Raw genomic sequence first — 16774 nt, 5'->3', positions numbered from 1 at the left:
CCACATTAATGTAGAAGTGTTTAGAAACATACACTATATATACAAAAGTATGTGGACAACCCTTCAAATTAGTAGATTCAGCTATTTCAGCCACACCCGTTGCTGACAGGTGTATAAAATCGAGCACAAAGCCATGCAATCTCCATAGACAACCATTGCCAGTAGAATGGCCCGTGCTGAAGAGCTCAGTGACTTTCAACGTGGCACTGTCATAGAATGCCACCTTTCCAACAAGCCAGTTCGTCAAATTTCTGCCCTGCTAGAGCTGCCCCGGTCAACTGTAAGTGCTGTTATTGTGAAGTGGAATCGTCTAAAGCAACAACAGCATAAAAATCGTCTGTCCTTGGTTGCAGCACTCACTATCGAGTTCCAAACTGCCTCTGGAAGCAACGTCAGCACAATAACTTTTCGTTGGGAGCTTCATGAAATAGATTTCCACAAGCCTAAGATCACCATGCACAATGCCAAGCATCAGCTGGAGTGGTGTAAAGCTCGCCACCATTGGACTCTGGAGCAGTGGAAACACGGTCTCTGGGGTGATGAATCAAGCTTCAATCAATCAATCAAATGTATTTTTAAAGCTCTTTTTACATCAGCCGATGTCACAAAGTGCTGTACAGAAACCCAGACGAAATCCCCAAACAGCAAGCAATGCAGATGTAGAAGCATGGTGGCTAGGAAAAACTCCCTAGAAAGGCCGGAACCTAGGAAGAAATCTAGTAGGAACCAGGCTCTGAGGGGTGGCCAGTCCTCTTCTGGCTGTGCCGGGTGGAGATTATAACAGTACATGGCCAAGATGTTCGAACATTCATAGATGACCAGCAGGGTCAGATAATAATAATCACAGTGGTTGTAGAAGGTGCAACAGGTCAGCACCTCAGGAGTAAATGTCGGTTAGCTTTTCATAGCCGATCATTCAGAGTTAGAGACAGCAGGTGCGGTAGAGAGAGAGTCCAAAACAACAGGTCCGGGACAAGGTAGCACGTCCAGTGAACAGGTCAGGGTTCCATAGCCGCGGGCAGAACAGTTGAAACTGGAGCAGCAGCATGACCAGGTGGACTGGGGACAGCAAGGAGTCATCAGGCCAGGTAGTCCTGAGGCATGGTCCTAGGGCTCAGGTCCTCCGAGAGAAGAGAAAGAGAAAGAAAGTGAGAGAATTAGAGGAAGCATACTTAAATTCACACAGGACACCGGATAAGACAGGAGAAATACTCCAGATATAACAGACTGACCCTAGCCCCCTGACACATAAACTATTGCAGCAAAAATACTGGAGGCTGAGACAGGAGGGGTCGGGAGACACTGTGGCCCTTTCCGACAATACCCCCAGGACAGGGCCAAACATGCAGGATATAACCCCACCCACTTTGCCAAAGCACAGCCCCCACACCACTAGAGGGATATCTTCAACCACCAACCTACTACCCTGAGACAAGGCCGAGTATACGTAGCCCACGAAGATCTCCCCCACAGCACGAACCTGAYGGGGCGCCAACCCGGACAGGAAGATCACGTCAGTGACTCAACCCACTCAAGTGACGCACCCCTCCTAGGGACGGCATGGAAGAGCACCAGTAAGCCAGTGACTCAGCCCCCGTAATAGGGTTAGAGGCAGAGAATCCCAGTGGAGAGAGGGGAACCGACCAGGCAGAGACAGCAAGGGCTGTTCGTCGCTCCAGTGCTTTTCCGTTCACCTTCACACCCCTGGGCCAGACTACACTCAACCATAGGACCTACTGAAGAGATGAGTCTTCAATAAATACATAAAAGTCGAGATCGAGTTTGCGTCTCTCACATGGATAGGTAGACCATTCCATAAAAATTGATCTCTATAGGAAACCTTAACAGAAAGCCAGTGTAGAGAGGCTAGCACTGGAGTAATATGATACATTTTGGGGTTCTAGTCAAGATTRTAGCAGCCGTGTTTAGCACTAACTGAAGTTTATTTAGTGCTTTATCTGGGTAGCCGGAAAGTAGGGCATTGCAGAAGTCTAATCTAGAAGTGACAGAAGCATGGATACATTTTTCTGCATAATTGTTGGACAGAAAGCTTTTGAATTTCACAATGTTACAAAGATGGAAAAAAGTTGTCCTTGAAGTATTCTTGATATGTTCATCAAAAGAGAGTACAGGGTCCAGAGTAACACTGGGGTCCTTCATAGTTTTATGATGACTGTATAACCATCAAGATCAATTGTCAAATCCAACAGAAGTTCTCTTTGTTTCTTGGGACCTAGAACTAGCATCTCTGTTTGTCTGAGTTTAAAAGTAAAACATTTGCCGCCATCCACTTCCTTATGTCTGAAACACAGGCTTCCAGGGAGGGCAATTTTTTGGGGCTTCACCATGTTTCATCGAAATGTACAGCTGTGTATCGTCCGCATAGCAGTGAAAGTTAACATTATGTTTCCAAATGGCATCACCTAGAGGTAAAATATATCGTGAAAACAATAGTGGTCCTAAAACGGAACCTTGAGGAACACCAAAATGTACAGTTGATTTGTCAGAAGACAAACCATCCACAGAGACAAACTGATATCTTTCCGACTGATAAGATCTAAAACCAGGCCAGAAGTTGTTCGTGTAGACCAATTTGGGTGTCCAATCTCTCCAAAAGAATGTGGTGATCGATGGTATCAAAGGCATCACTAAGGTCTAGGAGGTGATGGACGAATCTGGGTCTGGCGGATGCCAGGAGAACGCTACCTGCCAAAATGGATGGTGCCAACTGTAAATTTTAGTGGAGAAGGAATAATGGCCTGGGGCTGTTTTTCATGGTTCGGGCTAGGCCCCTTAGTTCCAGTGAAGGGAAATCTTAACGCTACAGCATACAATGACATTCTAGACAATTCTGTGCTTCCAACTTTGTGGCAGCAGTTTGGGGAAAGCCCTTTCCTGTTCCAGCATGACATTGCCCCTGTGCAATAAGCGAGGTRCACAGAAATGGTTTGTCGAGATCGGTGTGGAAGATTTTGACTGGCCTGCACAGAGCCCTGACCTCAACCCCATTGAACACCTTTGGTATGAATTGCGAGTTTATTTCCTTCTTAATGCGTTTGAGCCAATCAGTTGTGTTGTGACAAGGTAGGGGTGGTATACAGACGATAGCCCTATTTGGTAAAAGACCAAGTCCATATTATGGCAAGAACAGCTCAAATAAGCAGAGACATACCAGTCCATCGTTACTTTAAGACATGAAAGTCAGTCAATGTGGAAAATTTCAAGAACTTTGAAGGTTTCTTCAAGTGCAGTCGCAAAAACCATCAAGCGCTTTGATGAAACTGGCTCTTATGAGGACCGCCACAAGAGAGGAAGACGCAGAGTTATCGCTGCTACAGAGGATAAGTTCGTTAGAGTTACCAGCCTCAGAAATTGCAGCCCAAATAAATGCTTCATAGAGTTCAAGTAACAGACACATCTCAACATCAACTGTTCAGAGGAGACTGCGTAAATCAGGACTTCATGGTTGAATTGATGCAAAGAAACCACTACTAAATGACACCAATAAGAAGAAAAGACTTGGGCCAATAAATACGAGCAATGGACGTTAGACCGGTGGAAATCTGTCCTTTGGTCTGATGAGTCCAAATTTGAGATTTTTGGTTTGGTGATTTTTGGTTTGTAAGATGCAGAGTAGGTGAACGGATGATCTCCGCATGTGTGGTTCCCACCGTAAAGCATGGAGGAGGAGGTGTGATGATGTGGGGTTTCTTTGCTGGTGACACTATCTCTGATTGATTTAGAATTCAAGGCACACTCAACCAGCATGTCTACCACAGCATTCTGCAACGATACGCCATCCAAACTGGTGTGCACTAAGTGGGACTATCGTTTGTTTTTCAACAGGACAATGACCCAACACACCTCCAGGCTYTGTGAGGGCTATTTGACCAAGAAGGAGAGTGATGGAGTGCTGCTTCAGATAACCTGGCCTCCACAATCACCCTACCTCAACGCAATTCAGATGGTTTGGGATGAGTTGGACCACAGAATGAAGGAAAAGCAGCCAGTWGATGCTCATGTGGGATGTCCTTCAAGCCTGTTCGAAAAGCATTCCAGGTGAAGCTAGTTGAGAGAATGCCAAGAATGTGTAAAGCTGTCATCAAGGCAAAGGATGGCTACTTTGAAGAATCTAAAATCTAAAATATATTTTGAATTGTTTAACAGTTTTTTGGTTACTACATGATCCCATATGTTTTATTTAATTGTTTTGATGTCTTCACTATTATTCTACAATGTAGAAAATAGTAAAAATTAAGAAAAACCCTTGAATGAGTCAGTGTGTCCAAACTTTTGACTGGTACTATAGGTGAATTTGTCCCAATACTTTTGGTCCCCTAAAATGGGGGTACTATTTACAAAAAGTGCTGTAATTTCAAAACGGTTCCCCAGATACAGATAAGAATACCCTCAAGTTATAGCTGACAGTCTGCACTTTCACTTCATAGTCATTGTATCATTTCAAATCCAAAGTGCTGGAGTACAGAGCCAAYACAACAGAAAATGTGTCACTGTCCCAATACTTTTGGGGCTCACTGTAGATAGAGGGTTCCYCTTTTTTCCTTGAGTGCATATATTTGAGAAACCTTTCAAACTCTGACCATTATTCTGTCTTTCATAACTGTTTTGTCCCCTACTGACTATATAACACAGTTTTATTGGGGCATATATTTTCCAGAATGATTGACTGAAGTTGAGAGCTGCTCACAGTGCTGAGATGGAAATATAATAGAAATCATCACCATTTTCCATCTCAATAAAGATGAATAATCAAGAAGTTGACAGCTTATTTTGTATGCATTTCCCTCGACTATCAGTTCATGTTTACAAGAAATATGAATACGCTGTTGCTCTTGGCAACAGATCACATCCGGCGTTGCACTTGAGAATATATTGAAATTACTTCAACCATCTTGGATTAATATTTCATTTGTGAGCAGATGCTTCAAAGGGTAAAAACAGATTAAACTGCGTACCCCTGGGAGGACTTTCAAAGGAATCCCATAATGTATCTGCTCCAACAGGGCGCCCTTCTCCACTGATCTGGGATCAGAACCTTCCACTCTTAGGGTGCTGGTATAATCTCCGGGGATCACAGCAGGGTTACTCTGGATCAGTGTGGTAGAGATCATAGGTAGAACCCTGTTGCTGGGTGAAACTCCCTATCCATGTTTTATGCTATGTTCTTCATCTCTTTCGTATTGCTTTTCTTGTGGTTATTTTCTCCAATGACCAAAGCAAAATWCCTATATTCTGTACAGTATTTGTCTTCACTGCTTCCAAAAGTCCATAATCCACAAAGATCTTGGATCTGACGCTTGTAGGAGTGAGCAAACTGTGGGTCTTGGGCCTTTTCATTCTTAGCTGTAGTCCATATCGCTGTCACTGACAGTAAGGTCTCCATTGTCTCCGAGAGTTTTGAAACTGAGTAAGTGACTGGATGAGGGTGAGTAAGTGCACTCAGGAGTGTAGTGTTGGAGTGGATGAGGCTGTTCTTCTATGGCTGTGGTTTTGCCTTAATCTGGCCTGACGTTTGTCTCTTCTTACCCTTCCCGGGAGAGCTCTCCTTAAATCAGACACACCGTTGTGAAAATGATCCAAGGGAACCCAGGGAAGGGGAACTGACGGCCACATCTTCACTAATAGATACTGTGCCCTGCATCCTCTGACTGCAGAACAATACAGTACTGGATCTATGAGATGCACTATTTGATATTCCTTGCATATTTTGTTGCAGGTGATGAGTGTCATGGTTATTTCACTTACTTGCTACCGGAATATGAATTCAAATGAGTTTGGAATCTTTTGATATATAATTTTTATTGACAAACACAGTAACCAATTTTTTTATATTTTCAGATGAATTGATGGAGCTTGGAAAACATAAACGTGTCAATGAACCAAAGCACAGAACATATATATATTTTTGAATCTACTGAGATGTGGGTGAATACACAGGAGATGCAAAAAAATCTAATGTGCTGTAGAGCAATTAATACTGCATTACATGAATTTACTGAGGATTAATGACTCAAGGTCACACAAGGTACCTAGAATGAATACGCTTTGGCACTACCTGTGTATGATTCTAAAATCAAAATCATTGCAGGATATCACAAACTGATTGTTATAAAGGCATTGGGATATTACATTKATTGACAATATAATATTGATAATAACAATCTTACCCAGCATACACATCTGTATCATAAGGCATTCATCATTTATATTTTATTTCAACAATTCCCACAGCTTCATATATAAATCTTGACATTAAAGCCTGTTGGGCTGCAATGATTTTTTTTAATTTTTTAAAATCTCTGGTACTTTTGTATACTTTTTAGCCAGTAGTTCTGAAAGTAGTGCTCAAGAGCCAAAAGTGGACCCTGAAAATTGTGTACTACATCACATATGTGCTGATATGGGCACCACTTCACTGCTCTCTCTCTCTCTCGCTCCGCTGTGTGTGCATCTTGCTAACTGTCACTCAAATGGCAAGGGGCTCAAGCTCATTGGCTGAAATTGCTAGGGGGCTAGCAATGTGGGGAAAATGTCACTGCACACCTTCCAGAAAACAGTCACTTTTAAACTAGGGGATTGCGTGGCTAATTGAGGTAAAACAGCAATTCTGCTCATAGATTATGCATGTATGAACTACACATTGACACATCCAGCCCAAAGCGGGAGGTTTAAAAACTACTTAGTAGTCGTTAAAGTTCCGGAGCATGTCTTTAATACAGTCCCTTTGATGCCTACATAAGCAGCTATTGGGAAAAATTCTCCTTTGAAGTTGTTTCCCAAGTATTGGTCGTCTTAGAGATCCCGGGAGAATTGTCTTACTTTCTAGAGAGTCTGTTACAAGAAATCCATTTCTGTATGCAGATAAAAAAATTGGGTCGGTGTCTTTGAGCAAGTTGGTTAGATTGGGGTCAGCATGAAGTATAGATAAAGATTGACATACCGTATGTAGCTAGCTATATGTATTCTACATGATTTTTTATTGCATACCTCTGCAGTTTTATACTATGCAGAGGATGGGATTTCCCCATGGAGAGCAAAGAGTCAGAGAGGCTGACTTCAGTGAAACTCTCTCCCTCTTTGCTCCCCCCCTCTCTCCCTCTCTCTCTCCGTCCCTGCAGGATATGGCTCACTGAGATTTACATGTTTGAGATGGAGGTCTCAGAGTGTGTATGCTTTGTGATGCGTTCAGGCCAAGAAGCTCCTCTGTCTCATCTCAATTCTGCTCTCAAAAACTCCCTATGCTTTGTGCTCACTAAGGTTTCTTTATAAGCATGTTGCTATGGCCTCACCACAAACTACTGCATTCCTTAGTAGTTACCCTCCAGTGTTTACTACTTTTGGATTGTGATATCACACCGGACATGAGGATTACAAAATATTGCAGTATTAGTGGTAATTCCCTGATTCATCTAGCATAGTCTTTTTAAAATACATTTTCATACTAGTTCAGTATAGACATACTGTAAAAGCTGTATGCTTCAAGAGGCAATTCAAAAGCCTAAAAAAACMGACTTTCAGTACTGCTTGATAAACTTGTCACACCAGCAAATGTGCACTCCACTGCTAATCTAGAACTTTATTGTGAAAGTATTGACTAAGACGGTTCTCTACTGTGAGAGTAGAAAGATCTCTTTATTCAAAAACAATGTTCTCCAAAAACATAGCTTCTCAAAGTTTCTGAAGGTAGGATTTCTAAAATGTCCTCCCCTTCTCCTTTATGAGCAGGATTATTTGACAGATTCCAGCACTTAATTGCAAGTCACAATCCTGCTGTTTAACTGCCGGTTATTAAACACGTTGTTATCACTTCATTGATGCTGTCTGCTTCCTCTCCTCTAGTCCTAATCTTTGTCTTTTGAGTGAAAATGCTTAGAAAACAATCACAGCGTTTCTAGCAAGCAGTGAAAGCAGCAATCCCTCTGCTGTCTGTTGTTGATATTTTCTATGGCATGGCGTTCTGAGGTGCCAGAATTCCAACTTGTTTAGTGAGCAGTGGATATATGTTGCACGCGCCCCTAAGCTGAACGAGTAGCGGGCACCGGCCGATCGGACTGTTTGAAGGAATCCATTAAAACAGGACAGACATCCCCTCCTGGGAGTGTATTGTTTCAACAACCTTCCACCATCATTCTCCCCCTCTGACATAGAGAAATGAAAGAGACAACAGCAAAAACAAAACTGGAACACGTTTTTCAAATGGCCTCTTGTCGCTGGAAAGTTCTGATTTATTTAGAACCATTATCATTTATRAGTCAAATATGACCGTTGTATAATAAATGGAGTGTCAGTTTTCATGCTGAATATGGTTTGCGGGAACACTGGCTATGTGTGAGTGACATGGGAATATGAACAAGAGGGGAGAGGAGAACTGAACAACAGTAACCAACAGTTAGTTTACTGTCACATTTCTCTGTTAATTCTTGATAGAGTGAATGAAATGTTAACCTTTTACATCGCTAATCAGTGAATTAATCCTATCACTCCCGAGACCACAGCAAAAAAATCTGCTTTTCATTTATCTGACTTTAATTTATCTGCATGACCTGCCCTTATATTTAGCCTCACAATGAAGTGTTTTTACCATTTTATTTTCAATACAACCTGGGCTACAAGTAGAACACAAATTAATTTGACATAAACAGTTGCATTCATGAGTTTTATTGACAAATGTCCAGAAATAAAAGGTCAGCCAAAGCTGTAAAAATGTATAGAAAAGTACAGAAATAGGTTGCTCAGTAAGAAATTAATATTCAACTAGTCAGTAAAAACTGTGTGGAGTTTGGAGTTTGTGACAGCAACTATGTGAGCTTATTACAGTACTATAGACACTATGTCCTTGGATTTCCTATGATCTATGTAGAAGAACCCCTTACCTTCTAACGAGTCGTGTGGCTTGTGAGCATCATAGAGCAAAACATGTCTCAGCTTTTCATAGATAGCGTTTAATGGTTTGTAGCTCAAACCATTCAGACTCTACAGGCATTTTTGTAAAAAGACCCGGCCCCTTTGGGATCCTTCCTTGTTTCACAAGCACGCTTGAGCTCAGCCCCTGTTAATTATTATTAATATTTGTCTTTTTTAAAATAATTTAGCAGACGTTCTTATCAAGAGCGATTTACAGGAGCAATTAAGGTTAAGTGCCTTGCTCAAGTGCACATCGACAGAGTTGTCACCTAGTCGGCTCAGGGATTCGAACCAGCAACCTTTCGGTTACTGGCCCAACGCTCTTAACCCCTAGGCAATATTTTTAAAGGGGTTAGAAGTCCACCACGGTGGGACTCATTGGGCAAATCCACTCACTGACTGRTTATGTTGAAAAAAACACTGAAGTATTTTGTGAAGGTGTTAGTCAGAAAATAATATTTCTCTGAAAATAACAAGGCAGAGATTGCTTCCATCTGATAATTTGACATGACATTTCTATGAATGATGAATCCAATTGAGCCCACAAATCCCCTCCTTATGTTTTCTGCTTTACCTGGCGAGCAACAAGAGAACAGAAGAATACTTAACTGCTCAAGACAGGAAGGTTGAATAGCAAACACCCGGCCTCTCATTATTACATTTTGTCTCCAATTCTGTTTGACAGCTAAAAAACAAAGCATAAGCCATGTCTAGACATGATGACTAATTGTTCTACTGGTACATTTTCAAAAATCGCCTTATTATCTGTAATTTATGCCTTACAATTTAAATTTGTGAGAGTAGGCACCTTTTCATGCCACACCATACACAGCGCCTAATATGAAGACCCTTTTGTGTTTGAGCAAGGCGGCATTTTGATGTCTAGACTGCCATCCTTAGCTGACAAATCCACAACCTATTCATTTGAATACACAGATCACTGCTCTGAACTTTCATTTTTGCATTTCAGAGAAGACTGCGCAAAACGTCTCGCACCAATGGAAATAATMGCATCTGTTATCCTTCCTGTGGATACTGAAATAGCTCTTGTGTTTGTGATTATTGCTCTGTATTTTAGAACGGTGAAGTGACAAGTTCAAGCGGGGCCTGTCGGAATTACGCCAGTGCAAATGCCTCAAACGCGCACACACACCTCCCCTCTCAAAGTACCAGACTCAAATCATATTAGGCTACGTCAGAGGAGACAGAGTGGGGCTGCTAGGGGCCCGAGGTCCTCCACTGACTATTTTAACCTGGGCTGGCTGGGACCTTGTCTTTTGCCTGTCACTGGACTCTGGTCTCAGGCACTTGTATTGGTCCATTACTGTCAACCAMAAATATGGCAGTAATGGAGATATTCTACTCTGCCACAATAACCAGGAAATAGGGGACACTGTGTCCCCATAACTGTCACTAGGGATATACAGTATTTTCTATTCCGCCCAGATACACCATCACTGGGAAAGGGCAAAACTTTCCAAACAGTGGTTTGAGTGTCACTCACAACAGCTATGTCGGAAACAAAATGTATTTGACTCCTGCTCTAACCCTATAAAATGACACCCTTTCAAATGACAACCATTGTTCAGATATAAAAACAGGTGTTAAAGAACACTTCCACCCAAGTCCAATACTGGGCCTMCTCATCAGATATGACTGTTTTACTGCTGAGCAGGAAGACCCTGGGCACAGTAGGCTAAATCAGAGCCTCCAAGGTGATATAAATGTGCCCGTCAGCCCCTTACAAACCATCCATTTAATCCGAATGGACAGGCATGACTACCCAAGCCCCCTCTTCATCTATGAAGACGAGGACCACTGTCAGAGCAGGTGATGAGGTGATCTCTCTCCTACAGAACCTCCAAATAAGAAAGATAGAGAGACAGGAGAGAGAGAGAGAATATCATCTGCGGTGTTGATAACGACACCACGTGATGGAGTCAAGGCAGATCAATTTGTGGGTGTGTAAAAAAAKCAATCACCTCCTTAACTGTCCCCATCAACCACAGACATAAACCACGGTCCTTTCTCAGGACGATGATAATGTCATCATGAGCATTGCACTGTGTGCCCAGCCACCATGGAGACCATCTGTGCCTGTCCGCTTTTTATACATTTCAATTCAAGGCTTTCTGAAGTGCCATTAGGAAGATTTCCATCCAACCTTTTCAATGCGGATGAATTACCTGACACATAAAAAGAAAGTCACTACAGTGCTGATGGAAACCCGGAAATGTCGGTTCAAATTCATAGATGTCGACTGACAATTTGTTCGTTCGACATGGCAAAATGTATTATGAGAGAAATTGCAGTGGAAATGGCTTTATTCGCAAATATTGCTCAAATAACCATAATATCAACAACAACTAAAATGTGGAGTCACGCAATGATATGTTAAGTTGTAGGCCTACCTCCATGAGGTGGAAAGGCATGAAGAGTTTCAAGGCAGATTAAACATGTCATGATGAAAGAACAGTTGCTTTGTGATCATGCTCATTTCCAAAAGGCTAAATAGCGAGGGTAGGCAATTTTTTTAATGCTGGTGACATGATGATCGGTGCTTGGCTGCCAGTTATCAAATAAAATAATCTTGCTCTTATCCATATCTCATCATATAAGCTGTCCACTTTATCAACAAACAGTTGTCTAGAGAGCAGAGTGAGCACATTTTTATTAATCCCAACAGTTTTTGTGACAACCATCGGTAAAGTTGAAAATGTTTTTATGCAGATTTTAGAGTATTTGCATTCAAATCTGTCCCCAAATGGATGGAAACCTAGCTAATGACAGTTCAAGAAGACGATGGGTTGATGAAAAGGTAAATGAGATAAATAGACACGGTATCCTTGACTACTGCTTACAACATTATTAATGTTAACCCTAAACAGACATCTACCATGACTCAGGGTAATCCACTAGCTAGGTGTGCTTGGACATAACCTCTGCTCTTGTATATTCTAAAGAGCAACACTGTAGGTCTATGAATGTGCTGAAAGGAGGCTGGGATGGAAGTGATAATTCCTCCCTCTCCGACTGTGTGTCTCATTCAGTGTGAGAAAGGCTGAAATTATTACCGACTTGCCTCGCTAGCTCTCTCTTTAATTACTGATATTGTGCAGATGCAAATTTTGGATGATGGAATGTGTAATTTAAATCAGATGAACTGCAAAGTTCTCGACAGGATGCTTGTTAGTAAGATGAGGAATTCTCTTAAGGCGCTCCCTTTGTCTGGGAGGAAAATGTGTTGCAATCAATCCATAGTATGGTGACAAGCCCTCTTGAAAGCCTAGGCAACTTTTTATTATATTCTTCTCCAGTATCTATTTACTGTGATATAGTATGTCTGGAAGGTGGGAATCATATTCTAATTGTAGTGGCTATGGTTATGAAAATTCGTAATCTACAAAAAGCTCAGGTGGTAGGATCTTTAAAATCGTTGATGAATTTGTTTGATTTGCCCTCAGTAATGAGCACTCATCCAAATGTATATGGGGGTAATGAGGGCATACTGTGTGTGTGTGCATACAGGGTGTGTGTGTGTGTGCGTGCTCTGTCGATTGATATGTGAGCTCATTGCCACTCTGATCACTGGTTGCCGAGGCTCCAGGGCCACATCCTTAATTAGAGCTGGTATAATCTGTGCCCCATGCTGAARTTTGCAGGGATTTCAGGGCTAGTGCAGCTGCCACCAAATTAATGTCAATGTATTTGGATGTAAATGAGCGTCTCCTATTTTTGTACTGCCCTCACAGACATCAGTGGCTCTAATGCTCATTTCACTGCCATTCAAGAAGTGAAGCTACACTGATTGCATAATCCCTGACACAACTATTTTTGGTAAATACATAAGTAGAAACTGTATACAAAACATTGATTTAGCATGATACGAATATGGTTAAGGTTATTGATTGGCACAAGGACAGACTTTGACCATGACAACAGATGGTTTACAAGTCTACCTACTGCTAATGAATCCATCCAGATAATGTAGCTTGACGGTAGCTCTCGATGTGAGGGCCACCCCTCCCCTTCWCCTCTCCTCTGCTGGTCATGCCAGTCGGATCAATAGCAGCATGACGAATGTGAACATTCCAGGGTTAATGAAACTGGAGGAATATTTCAAATGGTAATACGAGGAAAGGGACAGGCTGCATTTACCATGCATGTCAGCYTCCCCACTGAATAATCACTCTCCATCTACTCTTCTCTATTTCTTCCCTCACTCACTCCATCCTGACCGGGACACCTCTGCACACAACAGCATTGGACGTTTTAGTTATGTCATATTATTGTATTTAAATATTAGTTCAAATGCATTGCCTGCAGTATGGTGCTAGGGGGTGATTCCAGGACTTGCTTTTACAGGTGCAGTGTGATCTGTTTTTGTTATCTCTTTTTTTTAAATCAGCAGATGAGATGCTGTTGGCCGTCCGTCGCTGGTGAAAAAATATAGATGACAGAGGTCATGTTTATTGCATGGCTGAGCTCACCGGCCCATCTGATCTGATTACTCAGCCCATCTCGCTTACTGACCTTTCATCTCCTCTGTACAGGGAGAACTCCTGCACCTCATCAGGCCAAACTCATTTACTGTTGCACTTTTATCACACCCTCTCTCTCAAACTGCCAAACTGCTCCGCTGCTCATATCCAAAGGGGAATATCAAGACAGCCAACAAGACGCCATGGGAAAACGCCCTCGGTTAGTCATCGTAGCTATTAATATTAATACATTATTATTCGCTTTTTGTTTAGCTTTATAGATTGCCTGGCTAAGAGCTAAATTCAGACTTTTAGTGAGTCTGCAAAGCCTTGTCATTATCAATCTAATCTCTTTGCATGACTTGCAGAGTGGACCACTTTTCCATGACTGGGAGCTTGTAGAGTGCACTCATACTCTGTGACATTATGATTAATATTTGACTGGAACTGTCCCTGGACTCTTGTCTCTCCTTCCCCCTGAGGGGCCTGTATTGATGCATGAAGAGCACGAAGTTCAGCTTGTTTGATCTGCCCAGTCAAGGCTATACAATAGAGAACAGTTGCATCCCAATACATCGGTCTCATCTATCTTTCGCCCGATGTTGTTTTTCACATCCCCAGCAAAGCAGTCCAGTGATTATTTTTACTGCCTTATGTCACTGTAATAAATCATGGTGATCAGTAAGAAAAAGTGTCTCTGTAATCACATTGCTTTTGTATGGACACCTTTATACGGGTATCACTATGCACAGTATACACAAACTGTATTCATGTCAATAAATAAAGCACCTTATCACTGGCATCGCCAACCCTGGATAAAATATGTTTTAAGCATGTTAGAGTGGTACACTCAACAAATAATGTCACTTTTAGACCGACAGGTTTCTTTCTCTACGTACACTACTAAACCCCTGTAAAAAATGAGTGACATTCAGCTCTGACCTTTAAAGGGAGCCATTGTTACCGTAAAGTTTAGCATCAGCTGTTGACCGGGCGTGCTCCGCTCCAAACAATGTCTCTGGAGTTGTGACATTCAACAGTACAGAGCAGCTAACGCAGCTATGAACACTCTGACACTAGCCTGACATTTCCTCACACCAATACAAGCTGTCAGAAATAGCCCTCGTCTGCACACTAATGCCCATGGACAGCATTTGAACTCAAAACGCTTGAGCCGCAGGTGCATAATACTATGACAGAGAGTTAAACGCATGCATTGTGAAGAGTTAAAGATATTAACTACCTGTAAGGCCTACACTAATCCATCACGACTGGACTACCGACGTAATCTGTTCGAGGGTTCTTTTTCCAACAGGACCCTTCGTCGCAACGTCCCCTGAATGCCCATCTGCTAGCCTGTTTGCCACGGCCCGCTAGCTGTCTAGAGCATATCGGACTGTTAGCTGAATAGGTCCATCGGCCAATTTCTTGGGCCACTATACATATTTTGCCAATTGYACTGGGCACCTTTACTACAAGGAACCCTACTAATCCATCAAGGCTGGTCTGCGAGGAGGCTTCAACAAACTTCTTCAGTCACGACGTCCCTCAAAGGCCCTTCTGCTAGCTTGCTAGCCCCGGCCCGCTAGCTGTCTGAATTGCCGTGTCTCCAGCCAGCTTAACATCCTGTGGCGTACTGCGTTAGCATCAAATAGCCCCCATGTTATGCAACTTTTCAGGGAAGTTAAAAACCAATATACACAAGCAGTTAGGAAAGCTAAGGCTAGCTTTTTCAAACAGAAATTTGTATCCTGTAGCACAAACTTCAAAAAGTTCTGGGACACTGTAAAGTCCATGGAGAAGAAGAGCACCTCCTCCCAGCTGCCCACTGCACTGAGGCTAGGAAACACTGTCACCACCAATAAATCCACGATAATTGAACATTTCAATAAGCATTTTTCTACGGCTGGCCATGCTTTCCACCTGGCTACCCCTACCCCGGGCAACTGCCCTGCACCCCCCACAGCAACTCGCCCAAGCCTACCCCATTTCTCCTTCACCCATATCCAGATAGCTGATGTTCTGAAAGAGCTGCAAAATCTGGACCCCTACAAATCAGCCGGACCCCCCTAATCTGGACCCTCTCTTTCTAAAATGATCTGCCGAAAWTGCTGCAACCCCTATTACTAGCCTATTCAACCTCTCTTTCATATCATCTGAGATTCCCAAAGATTGGAAAGCTGCCGCGGTCATTCCCCTCTTCAAAGGGGGAGACACTCAAGACCCAAACTGCTACAGACCTATATCTATCCTACCCTGCCTTTCTAAGGTCTTCGAAAGCCAAGTTAACAAACAGATCACCGACCATTTCGAATCCCACCGTACCTTCTCCGCTATACAATCTGGCTTCCGAGCTGGTCATGGATGCACCTCAGCCACGCACAAGGTCCTAAACGATATCATAACTGCCATCGATAAGAGACAATACTGTGCAGCCATATTCATCGACCTGGCCAAGGCTTTCGACTCTGTCAATCACCACATTCTTATCGGCAGACTCAACAGCCTTGGTCTCAAATGACTAACTCGCCTGGTTCACCAACTACTTCTCTGATAGAGTTCAGTGTGTCAAATCGGAGGGCCTGTTGTCCGGACCTCTGGCAGTCTCTATGGGGGTGCTACAGGGTTAAATTCTCGGGCCGACTCTCTTCTCTGTATACATCAATGATGTCGCTCTTGCTGCTGGTGATTCTCTGATCCACCTCTACGCAGACGACACCATTCTGTATACTCTGGCCTTTCTTTGGACACTGTGCTAACTAACCTCCAGACGAGCTTCAATGCCATACAACTCTCCTTCCGTGGCCTCCAACTGCTCTTAAATGCAAGTAAAACTGAATGCATGCTCTTCAACCGATCGCTGCCCACAACTGCCCGCCCGTCCAGCATCACTACTCTGGACGGTTCTGACTTAGAATATGTGGACAACTACAAATACCTAGGTGTCTGGTTAGACTGTAAACTCTCCTTCCAGACCCACATTAAGCATCTCAAATCTAAATCTAGAATCGGCTTCCTATTTCGCAACAAAGCATCCTTCACTCATGCTGCCAAACATACCCTCGTAAAACTGACTATTCTATCGATCCTCGACTTCGGCGATGTCATTTACAAAATAACACTCTACTCAACAAATTGGATGCAGTCTATCACAGTGCCATCCTTTTTGTCACCAAAGCCCCATATACTACCCTCCACTGCAACCTGTACGCTCTCGTTGGCTGGCCCTCGCTTCARACTCATCGCCAAACCCACTGGCTCCAGGTCATCTACAAGTCTTTGCTAGGTAAAGCTCTGCCTTATCTCAATTCACTGGTCACCATAGCAGCACCCACCCGCCACATGCGCTCCAGCAGGTATATTTCACT

Source organism: Salvelinus sp. IW2-2015, linkage group LG14 (genome assembly GCF_002910315.2).
Source record: "Salvelinus sp. IW2-2015 linkage group LG14, ASM291031v2, whole genome shotgun sequence".
In the NCBI taxonomy this organism is placed as follows: Eukaryota; Metazoa; Chordata; class Actinopteri; order Salmoniformes; family Salmonidae; genus Salvelinus; species Salvelinus sp. IW2-2015.
This window is presented reverse-complemented; position numbering follows the sequence as displayed.